Raw genomic sequence first — 13,274 nt, forward strand, 5'->3', positions numbered from 1 at the left:
CTCTTAATGATAACAATGCCAAGGTTAACATGGCCACCAGGGGCTCTCTCAGAAATCTGTTAGGGTGTATTTTGATCCACAGACACGTTCAGAAGGCGTGCACCTCCTTAGTCTTTCCAGTCTCAGTACATTTCTCTTCAGCAGCCTGGATAAAACCTGTCACTTTTTGCCAGACCTTCTCATGCTTGGGGACCCTTGGACACTATTTTTCATTGACCCCATGTGTCCATATGGCAGAGCTAGGTTCAAAGTTGGTATTTGGGAAGCAGCCTCTGACAGCACAGAAGCCTGGTGAACTATGGTCATTTGTTCAAAAGGCCAGTATTCACAGATGTGCTCTAAGAGTGTAATACAATTTTTGACCCACCCAAATAGATATTTTATCACCCTCCATATAGCAACCAACCAACAGATCAGTCTGAGGAGGCCAGTGCTAATGTATGTGGCTCAAACCACTTAGCCCTCTGAGGAGTCAGTAGTCCAGCCTTTCTTTTGAGGCTTAAACATTACAATGTTCCTTTCAGTTCTACAGTTCTCTGAGTACAGCTCCCTTTCCCCCAATTCCTTGTTTCATATTAGTTTTTTCTTTATGATTTTCAACCTTCAGAAAGTTAAACCTGACTCAAGAGAAAAAAAGAAAAGGATCGATTGGAGAACTATGTGGGAGGGGGAGTAGGAATTACAGCTGGGTGTTAGAATGAAAGCAAAGTGAGAACGAAACTGACCGAGGCAATCAGAAATGTCTCAAGGCCAGGGCTTAAGTTTTGTGTCTATCAGTCTTCCGTTCCCTGATTGGCCATATTGCCTTTTAGGGAGGAACCCAGAGTTTTAAGCAGACCTGTCTGCTCTATTTTCTCAGTCACATTTCCACATGTCAGCCATTCTATGGCCTTAAAAAAAGATGTCTATAGGTTTCTGAAAATCCAAAAGTTCTCCACATCCACAAAAAACTCGTGGGAGTCCCTAAGGATAAAGCCAACAGGGCTATCTCTCTTATGGTAAACTGCCCAAAGAATATTTGGAAGCTGGAAAAGACTTTGGTGATTATGTATAAAACTCCTCCATTTTATAGAAGGAGCAATCAAGGCCAGAGAATTGAAACAATCAAAAAAATTTTTTTTGATTAAAATTTTGATTAAAATTTTGATTTTTTTTAATGTTTATTTATTTTTGAGACAGAGACAGAGCATGAATGGGGGGAGGGTCAGAGAGAGAGGGAGACACAGAGTCTGAAGCAGACTCCAGGCTCTGAGCTGTCAGCCCAGAGCCCGATGTGGGGCTTGAACTCATGGACCAAGAGATCATGACCTGAGCTGAAGTCAGACACTTAACTGACTGAGCCACCCAGGCGTCCCTTAAAAAAATTTTTTTAACATTTATTTATTTTTTTGAGAGACAGATAGAGGCAGAGCATGAGCACGGGAGGGGGAGAGAGATACAGAATCTGAAGCAGGCTCCAGGCTCTGAGCTGTTTGTTAGCACAGAGACTGACATGGGGCTCGAATTCATGAACTGCAAGACCGTGACCTGAGCTGAAGTTGGACACTCAACCGACTGAGCCACCCAGGCACCCTGAGAATTGAAATAATTTAGAAATTCTTTGATTATTAAGAGCTTTTCATTGCAGCCATTACATTGTCTTATTTCATTATCATGCTGGGTTATTCTGGATAAGACTCTTTCTGGTGGCCATGAATGATGATACAAGTTTAATATCAGATTGCCACATTTAGGAACCCTTTCATGCCTGCATTGATATATCAATAAAAACATCTCTTATCCCTTCAAGTTCTTTAATCTCTGATTGTCTGTGTCACTCTAATGTACCCACTGCTTTATAGTTTAGTGGTTATGTGTAGACCTCATATTATATATGAGAGCACAGGCTCCTTGAAGTACAGGGATGCATCTCTGTTTGTATGCAGATGTAACTGATGCATATCTGTTTCTTTTGTAGTGCCTAGGAGGGAGAAGTATGGCTTTTGAGAACATCTAAGCTGGAATCCTATTATAATGGTACTTTTAGGGGTCAGGGAATCCTGCTGTCTTCTAACAATAAGACAGATTCTGTGACTTGTGACTTGGAAGCCTATAGAAATGGTCAGTTCTTCCTTTCCCTGATTCTTCTTTCTTGCTAACATGGGCATAAAATGCCACAGAAACTTTTGGCTGACTGAAGGAGAATGAGTCTTGTCGCACATGCAGGGAGGTCTTGTTCTAAGAGAGACTGTGGGGGCTACAGGGGGGGACTGACCGGAGGTGGAGCTCCGGAGGGCAAAGCCTGGCCTCATCTCTGTGCCTCTAGTGCTGACATGTGCCTAGCATGTGACTTCTCCATTGTAGGAGAAGCATGTTTTGTGGCTTTTTTATCCCACCGCCGAAACCAACTCATCTTAGACTGCATATGACCAGGTTCTACAAGATATTTATCATTTATTAGCAGAACATCACTGATTGCTCTGTCCGTTCCTGTTTGCCTGCTCTCCTGTGGGTACTGAAATATCTCACCTGAAGGATGAACTCCACCAGCCTCTGAGTCAGCTCAGCACTTGCTCACTCTTCTCCATCAGGGTTCAATCTGGAATTGGTCTGGATAGCCTAACTCTGGTATCTGGTAAGTGAAAGGCCATGCTGCTGTCTGCCCCATGAACTCCTGTGTGATGGACTTCTCTTCTACCATTAGATTGAACTCTGTTTCTATTCTTGGGCTTGAACTTCACCCAAACCTCAAACCACTGTCCAGGGCTGCAGTAGTTTGCTAGTGCTGCCAATAACAAATTGCCACAAACTTGGTGGTTTAAAAGAACAGAAATTATTCTCTCAGTTCTGGAGGCCAGATGTCTGAAATCAAGTTGTGGGCAAGACCACACTCCGTCTGAAGGTTCAAGGAACAATCTATTCCTTGCCTCTTCCAGCTTCCCATGGCTATTAGCATTCCTTGGCTTATAGGCTCATCACTACAATCTCTGCCTCTGTCTTCACACTGCCTTCTCGAACTCTGTGTGTCTTCTCCTGTGTGTCAGTTTTAAAGGAGACATGTGATTGCCTTTAGGTACTCCCAGATAATCCAGGATGAGCTCCTCCTTTCAGGATTCTTAACTTAATTACATCTGCAGAGACCCCCCCCCCCCCTTTTCTAAATAAGGTAACATTTATAGAGTCCAGGGGTTTAACATGGATAGGTTTTTGGGGGCCATTTCTTTTTTTTTTTAATTTTTAAAAATGTTTTTATTTATTTTTGAGACAGAGAGAGACAGAGCATGAGCAGGGGAGGGGCAGAGAGAGAGGGAGACACAGAATCCGAAGCAGGCTCCAGGCTCTGAGCTGTCAGCACAGAGCCTGACGTGGGGCTTGAACTCATGGACTGTGAGATAATGACCTGAGCCGAAGTTGGATGCTCAACCGACTGAACCACCCAGGCACCCCTTTGGGGGCCATTTCTTAGCTTACCATAAGGACCCTGACAAACTCCTGGCCCATGCTGACCTCTTGTCTCTTGTGGTTATGACATTCAACATGAATGAGTCTGTCTGGAATCAAATTCTGTCATCCACTTAACTATGAATATCTCCACACCTCACACATTCTTACTGCCTTTCCAGGCCTCCACTTCCATCCTCTTGGGTATCAGTGTCAGGCTGGATCAGATCCAAGGTTGCCTTTGAATACTATGATTTTTTCCTTGTGGACTCCTTTTCTACAAATAAGTCCAGAGTCAGGTCAGTTCTTTTAGCCTCAGCCAAACTGCAATGGTTTTTATCCTCTTGTCAGCCTGGCAGTGAGGTGTCCACATGCCTCAGGGCAGTGATCATTTGGGTGTAGTAGTCTCATGTCTATAATATAATTTATTGTATGTACACTTACCATTTTCTGATGTCTTTCTATAACTTATTTTAATTGTCACAGCTGAAGAACTAGGGACAGAGAGGTAGAGTTACTTGCCCAAAGTCATATAGCTTGGGTTTTGAAATTGGGTCTAAGTCATGTTCATTTTACCATGTCATACTATAGTTTACACGTTTTCATTATTTATTTTAAGGTTATTTTTTCTCCTCCCCATTAAAAAAAGAAACTGAGGCAAGGGTAGGAATTTGCTTTCTTTTTTTGTTTTTAAAGTTTATTTATTTATTTAAATAATAATAAATTGAGAGTGAGAGAGAGAGACCATGCGCGTGCCAGTGAGGGAAAGGGCAAAGAGAGAAAATCCCAAGCAGGCTCTGAACTGACAGTGGGGCTTGAACTCACAAACCACGAGATCATGACCTGAGCCAAAATCAAGAATCGGATGTGTAACCGACAAAGCCACCCAGGTGCTCCAGACAACTTAATTCTTAAAAAAAATTTTTTTTAAACATTTATTTATTTTTGAGAGAGAGAGAGAGACAGAGCGCAAACAGGGAAGAGGCAGACAGAGAGGGAGACAGAGAATCCAAAGCAGGCTCCAGGCTCTGAACTGTCAGCACAGAGCCTGACGTGGAGCTCAAACTCATGAACTGAGAAATCATGACCTGAGCTGAAGTCAGATGCTTACCTGACTGAGCCACCCAGGCGCCCCAGACAACTTAATTCTTAAATTTTGTCTGTGGGAGATCTTTTTAGTTCAGGGTCTTTGAGTGTATATAAATTCATACGTCTCTTCCTAGTTGACATTATTCCACAGTTATTGCGATTCCCCACTGTGTGTAGAATCTGTCTGTACTCTCTTAACATTCTCCAGCAACCATCCTGTGTACACGGAGAGGATGAGATGTAGTGTGAAGGAAAATGCTAACAAGTTCAATCAGCCAGAAAGAGTTTAAAAGTGTATTTCAGGGAAGAAGTTGTGCAATGAATTTACACACTGGCTTCTGACAAATTCAGACCAATGTCTATGCTCTGAGTACAGTTAGATTAAAATTCTTTGAACCAACAGCTGTTTGTCACTTAGCCTTGCTAGCCTTGGTCTTGGATCTAGCTCTGTCACTGGCTTATGTCTTAGACGAGACATTGAAACTTCTTGTTTTTTAGTCTTCCGATTGAATACCCGATATGCTTCCATACCTTAGCTTTCTGTGGTACAGTACAATAAAATCAATCTTAAAAAATTTAAGCTTTCCTAATATAAAGGAAACATAATCTAATGAAAGGCAGTGTGCCAATGGTGGTAAACACGTGACCTTAGAAGTCACATGGACCTGGGTTGCAATCTCATTTCTCCTCTTTACTAGCTGAGGGTGGTGGGTACTTGAAGACATTGCTTATCTTCTCTGTCAGTTTCTTCATCTGTTAAAAAATGGAGTTACTAATATAGTACTTATGTGGCAAGGATGCTGTGAGGGCCGAATGGGAGCCCAGGGTGGAGGCAACAGAAGTGCAGAGCTACTGAGAGAGTCAGGAAGGCCTCTAATGATGAGCCCAAGAGGAAAAGACCATCTTCAGGGCCATCCACCTCTCTGGGCTTGTCTAATGTTTTGTCCCCAAAGCCAGGATATATTTTGTAAAAGACAGGTTACTGGACCAATGAGAGAGGAGTTACTTTCATTATTTTAAAACAACCCTACACATCAGTGACTGCTTTGCTTGAGCTCTGGGGAGGGGTGCAACGTGGAAGTTAAGTCTTCTGCTAGGAAATAGGCAGGCAAGTCAGAAGGGGCCTTCAAAGGACCCCTGTAGAGGGCACAGAGAACAGGAGAATGAGGTCGAGTGTAGATGAAGTCAGAGAAAACATGCATGTATTAGACAAAACCCTTTCTGTTGAATCCAGCTGCTGTCACCCAATTCAGTCTTCTCCATGACTAAAATATCTACAAATATCCTCTCACTGGTTTCCCTGCCCTCAGACACTCTTCCTCTAATCAGATCAGTATGCTTGCACTCCTGGCAATCTTCTTAGAGCTGATGGCTTCCCACTTTTGGACCCTGACCTACAGTAAGAAGGATGGATCTATCCATCCATCCATCCATCCATCCATCCATCCATCTAATCACTTACTTACCTGTATGTTACCTATCTAAAGTGAGACAGAAGTTTTATAAAATTGTATTTTAGTCAACAAGAGATGCATTCTAATATTTTCTATTTCAATATGTTCTTTTTATTAAAAAAAGGTGCTAATTAAAACCCACTTAAATAGATCCCATGATGTACTAATAAATAGTAACCCACAGTTTGAGGTATTCTGTTCTTAGAGCATTGCTCTGATTATGTCCTTAGTTTCTTACTAAATCTTTGATGTCCTTACTTTGCCTGCCATATGAAGTCCAGGCATCTAGTACCCCCTCAGATCCATTTCCCATTACCCCTGGCAGGTGACATTAGAGTGTAGTGGGGCCTTTAGAGTCAGATGGGCCACAACTGAAGGCTGGTCAGTGACACCAGTGCTGTGGCCTTGAACAAGTTAACTTAATTTTTTATATCCCTGTACCCTTACCTGTAAGGGAATAATGGTGTCTACCTCGTCAGGCTGTTGTGAGGATCAGATGAGAATGTACACACTAAATACCGAGTAAATGTTAATGGTGTCGTTATTCTGCTCAGTATATGCTCCAGTTTCTAACATACTCCATTATTGGCTATTTTCCAGAAGCATTTGGTGTTTTCCATGACTCCTTCCCTGACCATACTGTCTTTTTTGGGAAATCTTATCAATCTTTTATTATTCAGCTAAAAGAGACCACTACTTTAGTCTTCCCTGACCAGTCGATGAGAAGTATTTCACTCCTCTCTTGAGTATCTGTACCCCTATAACTACATTGTGGCACTTATTATTGTTGTCTGTCATCGTTATTTCTTTTTTTTTTTTTTTAATGTTTATTTTTGAGAGAGACAGAATGTGAGTGGGGGAGGGGCAGAGAGAGAGGGAGACACAGACTCTGAAGCAGGCTCCAGCCCGATACAGGGCTCCAACCCTCGAACCGTGAAATCATGACCTGAGCCAAAGTCAGACGCTTAACCAACTGAGCCATCCAGGCACCCCTGTCATTGTTACTTCTGATGTCACAGGGATGTGAGATCCATGAGGATGGGGAATGTTTTCATCCCATGTGTGCTTCCCTAGTGTACACCCCCTCAAAACAGCTAGCACAGATAATATGGTGAACGATCATATAGAATTGCCACTTGCTATAGGAGGCTGAGGTGAGCATGGCTCCAAGTTTTCCAGTTAAAATAGAATGTCTGATACTGTGTATCTGAGGAGGTCTTGCTTACCCTGTATTTTTAATTCCACTAGAAATAAAGTAAAAATAATCTTTGGTTGTCTGAACTTTTCATATAGACACAAACTACCCAGGTAAATGACCAGCTTGTGGCTGGTTTTATATCAATAATATCAATACTGTCAATACTGATTGTCATTCCTAGAACTGTCTTGTGTGCATGTATATATTTGTGCTCTAACTCTTGTAACAATGCATGGTGGGGGAAATGAGTTAGCAAAACAACAGAATGGCACAGTTCTGGAATGAATCCTGGCTTAAGAACACAGGGTGGTGGTTATGGGTTAGGCTCTGGGCCTAAACCTCCTGAATTTAAACCCTATTTTAAGGGACATCTGGGTGGCTCAGTCCCTTCAGCATCTGACTTTGGCTCAGGTCCTGATCTCATGGTTTGTGGGTTTGAGCCTGTGTTGGGCTCTGCCTGGAGCCTGGAGCCTGCTTTGGATTCTCTGTCTCCTCTCTCTGCCCTTCCCCCACTTGTGTGTGTGCGCTCCCTTTCTCTCTCAAATAGGTAAACGTTTAAAAAATAAACCATATTTAAATAGAATTCATCTATTTACTGGCTGTGTTATTTAACCTATTTAATTTTCAGAGCTTCTATTTCCGCTTCTGTAAAAATGGGGACCAATGATATCACTCTCACTGTTAGGTCTGTTACGAGGATTCAGTGAATTAATACATGTGAAGCACTTAAACCATATTTGGTTAGTGTCTGCTAGTGGAACAATGCATATCGTATGTCCTGGCAATTCCACTTCTAGGTGTATATATAATATATATGAATATATGTATTTACCAAAAGACATGTTCTAGAATGTTCACAGTTGCAGGATTTATAATAGCCTCAAACTGGAAGCTACCAAATGCCCATCAACAGTGGAATGGATAAATGGCAGTGTATTTATGTAATAGAATATTATATGGCAACAATAATGAATAAACTGTATGTACTTGCAAAAAAATAAATTAATCTTGGGGTACCTGGGTGGCTCAGTCAGTTAAGCATCTGACTCTGGATTTCGGCTCAGGTCATGATCTCATGTGTAATGAGTTTGAGCCCTGAGTCAGGCTCTGTGCTGACAGTGCAGATCCTGCTTGGGATTTTCTCTCTCTCTCCCTCTTTCTCTGCCCCTCCCTGGCTTGTGCTCTCTCTCTCTCTCTCTCTCAAAATAAATAAATTAACTTAAAAAAAAATTAAAAAACATGGATGAATCTCACAAGTGTATTGTAGAATAAAAGAAACCAGATACAAAAGGTAAATGCAGTGTGATTTTATTTATATAAAGATCAGAAACAGGCAAAACTAGAAAATAGGATAGTGACTGCCCTAGTTGGGGAGAATTACTAGCTAGTGGCATGAGGAGGGTTTCTGGGGGTGCTAGAAATGTTGTGTTCCCTGTTGTGGTACTGACTACCTGGGTGTGCTCAGTTTTTGAAAATTCACCAAGCTGCATATTTGTGATTTGTGTACTTTTCTGTATGTACATTAATTAAAAAAATTTTTTTAAAGTACATGGTGATATAAAGTGCTTAATGCACATTAGATATTATTATTATCAGCCAAAAAGCCCAAGTTTCGAGTGCTGACTTTGTGGTTATTGAGATGGCCCAATTTTTTATTAAAATTAAAATTAAATTAAATTAAATTTTTAAATATAATTTATTGTCAAGTTAGCTAACATACAGCGTATACAGTGTGTTCTTGGTTTCGGGAGTAGATTTCCATGATTCATCGCTTACATATAATACCCAGGGCTCATCCCAACAAGTGCCCTCCTCAATGCCCATCATCCATTTTCTCTCCCCAACCCCCCCAGCCCCCGCCTCGTTATACGAATCTCTTATGGTTTGATTCCCTCTCTGTTTGAAACTATTTTCTCCCCTTCCCTTCCCCCATGGTCTTCTGTTAAGTTTCTCAACTTCCACATATGAATGAAAACATTTGATATCTGTCTTTCTCTGACTGACTTATTTCACTTAGCATAATACTCTCCAGTTCCATCCACATTGCTGCAAATGGCAAGATTTCATTCTTTCTCATTGCCAAGTAGTATTTCATTGTATCTATAAACCACATCTTTATCTGTTCATCAGTTGATGGACATTTGGAGACAGCCCCATGTTTTAATTCTTCCTTTTTAAAACTCCTCCTTTAAAATTCTTTTAAATTCTTCCCTTCTAAAACAATAAACAGAAATCATGATGCCTGTCTTGAGGAGATTTAGGTGCTATTGAGAACTAGTGAGATGAGATTTTTACACACTTAAAAAAAAAGTTTTATTTATTTTGAGAGAGAGAGCGAGAGAGAGAGGGAAAGAGAGAGATATTAAGCACACATGCAAGCAGGGGAGGGGTAGAGAGAGAATCCCAAGCAGGCTCTGCATTATCAGTGCAGAATCCAACAGGTGGGGCTCAAGCTCATGAACCGAGAGATCATGACCTGAGCTGAAATCAAGAGTCAGACCCGTAATCGACTGAACCACCAAGGTGCCCTGGTGAGATGAAATTTTTAAAATGGAACCAGCCTCTCACGTCCACCAGCAGCCGTAGAGCCAATTTTTATTATAACAGGAAAAGTCATGTGAGTGCCTCCCTTAGTTGTGAAAAAGTAAGGCCAGTAACCTCTTACCCCTGAGGTAATATTATTAAGGGATTTTTGTTTATGGTTTGACAAAGGTAGCCCCCTCACCATAGAACTTGGTAAATAGAACTGATCTTGAGTAGAAGTTGGTGATTTTGCCAATGTTTAGTATGCCCATGATGTAGCCACGAAAGCAAATGGTACCTGGTGAGCTAGTACAACATTCTAGTTATTTCGCTCATCTGGCATTTGGAAGTATGATTGACCTTTTATTTTACTTATTTTATTTATTTTAAATGTTTATTATTTATTTATTTAACGTTTATTTTTATTTTTGAGACGGAGAGAGACAGAGCATGAATGGGGGAGGGTCAGAGAGAGAGGGAGACACAGAATCCGAAACAGGCTCCAGGCTCTGAGCGGTCAGCACAGAGCCCGACACGGGGCTCAAACTAACGGACCGCGAGATCATGACCTGAGCTGAAGTCGGACGCTTAACCAACTGAGCCACCCAGGTGCCCCTAAATGTTTATTTTTGAGAGAGACAGAGACAGAGTGGGGGAGGGGCAGGGGGAGGGGGAGGGGCAGAGAGAGAGGGAGACACAGAATCCCAAGCAGCCTCCAGGCTGTCAGCACAGAGCCCGAAGCAGTGCTTGAATTCATGAATCGTGAGATCATGACCTGAGCTGATGTCAGACACTCAACCAACTGAACCAACCAGATGCCGCTGATTGACCTTTTAGAACTGAAAAAGGCCCTAGGATGTTGGGCCGTGTAAGGATGGAGGAAGGGGGAAGGCCCTAAGGAAGGAGTTCCAGACTTCCTGCTGATCTCAAGCAGTTCTTTGGGTCTCCAGCAGTTCACTAGAAGGGTAAAATGTATTCGGAGCTAGTAAAGCATACATACTGGTTAAGAATAATAGCTCTGGGGCACCTGGATGGCTCAGTGGGTTAAGCATCTGACTTTGGCTCAGGTCATGATCTTGTGGTCCATGAGTTCAAGCCCTGTATTGGGTTCTGTGCTGACACCTCAGAGCCTGGAACCTGTTTTGAGTTCTGTGTCTCCCCATCTCTGCCCTTCCCTGCTCGCTGTCTGTCTCAAGAATAAGTGAACATTAAAAAAAATAATTATAGCTCTACTAAAAGCTATCATTTATTGGACACTTACTGGGTGTCCAGCATGGAGACTGATTTTTGTTCACCACAATTTGTCCTCTCCTCCTTCCTAGACATGTGACTAGACTAACTTTCTCAACATCCTTTGAATTACCTGTCATTCTGTGACTAATTTCAGAGGAGCAACATTGTATAGTACTTCTGGTGTTAGACCTCAGGGCAATTGAAGGTTCTCTGGTGCTCTCTTCTCCTGCTGCTGTTTGGACTCCATAGTTATCCAGGCAGTAGTTAGCAATGTCCTAGGGATGACAGAGCAACATAAAGGAAAGAAGCTGGGTCCCTGAATGACTGTGTGGAGTTAGGCTTCCCTGCTACTCTGCACAGGAACTGTTATGAGAGGAAAAATAAATTTCTTTGATTTCTGAGCTTGCATTTCCCAGCTTTAAGGGGCACAAGAATCACTTGGGGATCTTGTTAAAGTGCAAATCCTGATTCAGTAGGTCTTGACTGGGGGTTTGAGTGGGGCTTGAGAGTCTGCATTTCTAATGAGTTCCTAAGTGATATTAGTGATATTAATGATGTTGGTAGTCCATGTGTACTTTAAATCCTTCCCCTAGGAATTCAGATTTAATTCGCTGGGGTGGGGTTCAGGGACATATGGTACTAATCGTCTTCCACCCCCACCCCTCCCCAGGTGATTCTAATTTACAGACAGGATTACAACCCACTGGATGGGAGGAATATTTTCTGAGGGTTCAGGAATCCTTTTCCTTTCCTGGTGCCCTTCAGAGGAGGAGATTATTCCTTATAGCTCTTCTAAGCAACCTTGTCATCCTATCTTTTTATTAACCACTTATGGGTAATGCTTCTGGTTACTTGTCTGCACTGTTGGGAGTACTTGTCTTCCTAAACTTCATTTCAGCCAGAAACTTCTTTTTTTTGACATCTTCTTGTTTGACATCTTGTTTTGGATGCTCAGCCTTGTCTTTGAACAAAATAATTCAAGATGGTGATGTACAGAGAAGCTGATTGTTGGCTCTTCCCAAAACCTGCCTTTAGGGACCACATATTGAGCACTGAGTCTTCAACCCTGCAGCAACAGTCTAACCTGGGATCTCAGTGCTGAGACAGACACTCTCCATTACGGAGATGGATGATGTAATAATTAAACTACTATTTTGTGCAATCAGTTTCACCTGAAGGTTCTAAAGCCTTAAGAACATCTGGTGGCAATTTGTAGTTAACACAACATTATTTTGCATTTATTAAGTGTTGATAATGCCCTAGGTGTTGTTACAGAATACAATCCCTGTTCAGAGGTCAAGACAGAGGACAAATATGTCCCATAAGAAAGGAGGTGAGGCTCATAATAGTTAAGGACTTTTCCTAAAAACCCCTCTATCTAGGTTAGTTGAAACTTTATAATTTTGGAAAAGGCTGCCATTTGTATAGATTTTCTGCAGTTTATAAAATGTTTTTATATAGATTATCTAATTTTAGGTAACGTCTATTTCATAGGGGAGTGGGAGGGTGGAGGGGTGACCTACAGTGACAGGCTTGGGTGCCTGAACCAATTACTGGCAAGGAAGGATGGGATTATTATGATTGGCATAGACTATTCAGGATCCACTCTTGGAGCTGAGCATGGAGTTCATTACCCTTGGGTCACATGGAGCGGGGGAGATGAATGAATAAAGTCAGGGTACTGATAGGAAATAAGCAGGGGGGAATGGTTGCTGGTAAGTCTCAATGGGGTGTAGTCCAAGTATTTGGTGTCACTTTATAGAGGAAAAACACCTGGGGTTATGGAAGTTGAGTGACTGCCCAAGTTAGGTGGGTGGCAGAACAGAGACTTATTACAAACTGTTGTCCATCTTAATGGTAGAACCAACACAAGGTGCTCCTCAAAGCGGAGGTTTGTCTGAAGTGCCTCCTTTCCTCCTACTCTCTCAACCTGTTTCCCTTACAGTTTAGGGGGAAAAAGCATTTACTGGCATTGTTGTGTCCTCCCAGCCTATACAGTGATGCTCTCAGCTAAAAATGCCTGAGGCATTTGCCAAGCCCAGCTGGTATTATTTGTAGGAAGCCCCTGCAGACATTTCCCTAGCCTGGGCCAATGTTGTGGCTGTACTGGCCCTTGTGGTTTTTATTATGATTATGGCATGCACTCAGCAAAACCATCAGGGAATTTTGAGGATCAGGGTTTATTACTCATGAGTCCTGAAGGGTACACGGCACACCCAAAGGCCACAGTGAAGTGAAAAGCAAGAGGGTGAGGTGGAGAGAGAGAGAGAGGGTGGCAGGGGTGCAGGGAGGGGAGAGGAAATGAACCTGGGATTTTGTTTTGGTTAGGGTCTGAGGGTAGGATGTCCAAGGTTTGC

At 42.2% G+C, this 13,274-nt stretch overlaps 1 long non-coding RNA gene across 2 annotated transcripts in view; it reads left to right on the forward strand.

The window, feature by feature from the left end:
- Nucleotides 1-13,274, forward strand: part of LOC122235066 — a 34,215-nt gene that overhangs the window by 3,439 nt on the left and 17,502 nt on the right. Inside the window, exon 1 of one of the 2 annotated variants that reach the window (XR_006213174.1) lies at nucleotides 12,133-12,250. The exons of the other annotated variant lie outside the window; for it this stretch is intronic. This is a non-coding gene — a long non-coding RNA (uncharacterized LOC122235066). Of the gene's footprint in view, nucleotides 1-12,132; nucleotides 12,251-13,274 lie in introns of those variants that run through there. 2 annotated transcript variants of the gene reach the window in all.

This window comes from Panthera tigris, chromosome F2, assembly GCF_018350195.1.
Source record: "Panthera tigris isolate Pti1 chromosome F2, P.tigris_Pti1_mat1.1, whole genome shotgun sequence".
Taxonomy (NCBI): domain Eukaryota; kingdom Metazoa; phylum Chordata; class Mammalia; order Carnivora; family Felidae; genus Panthera; species Panthera tigris.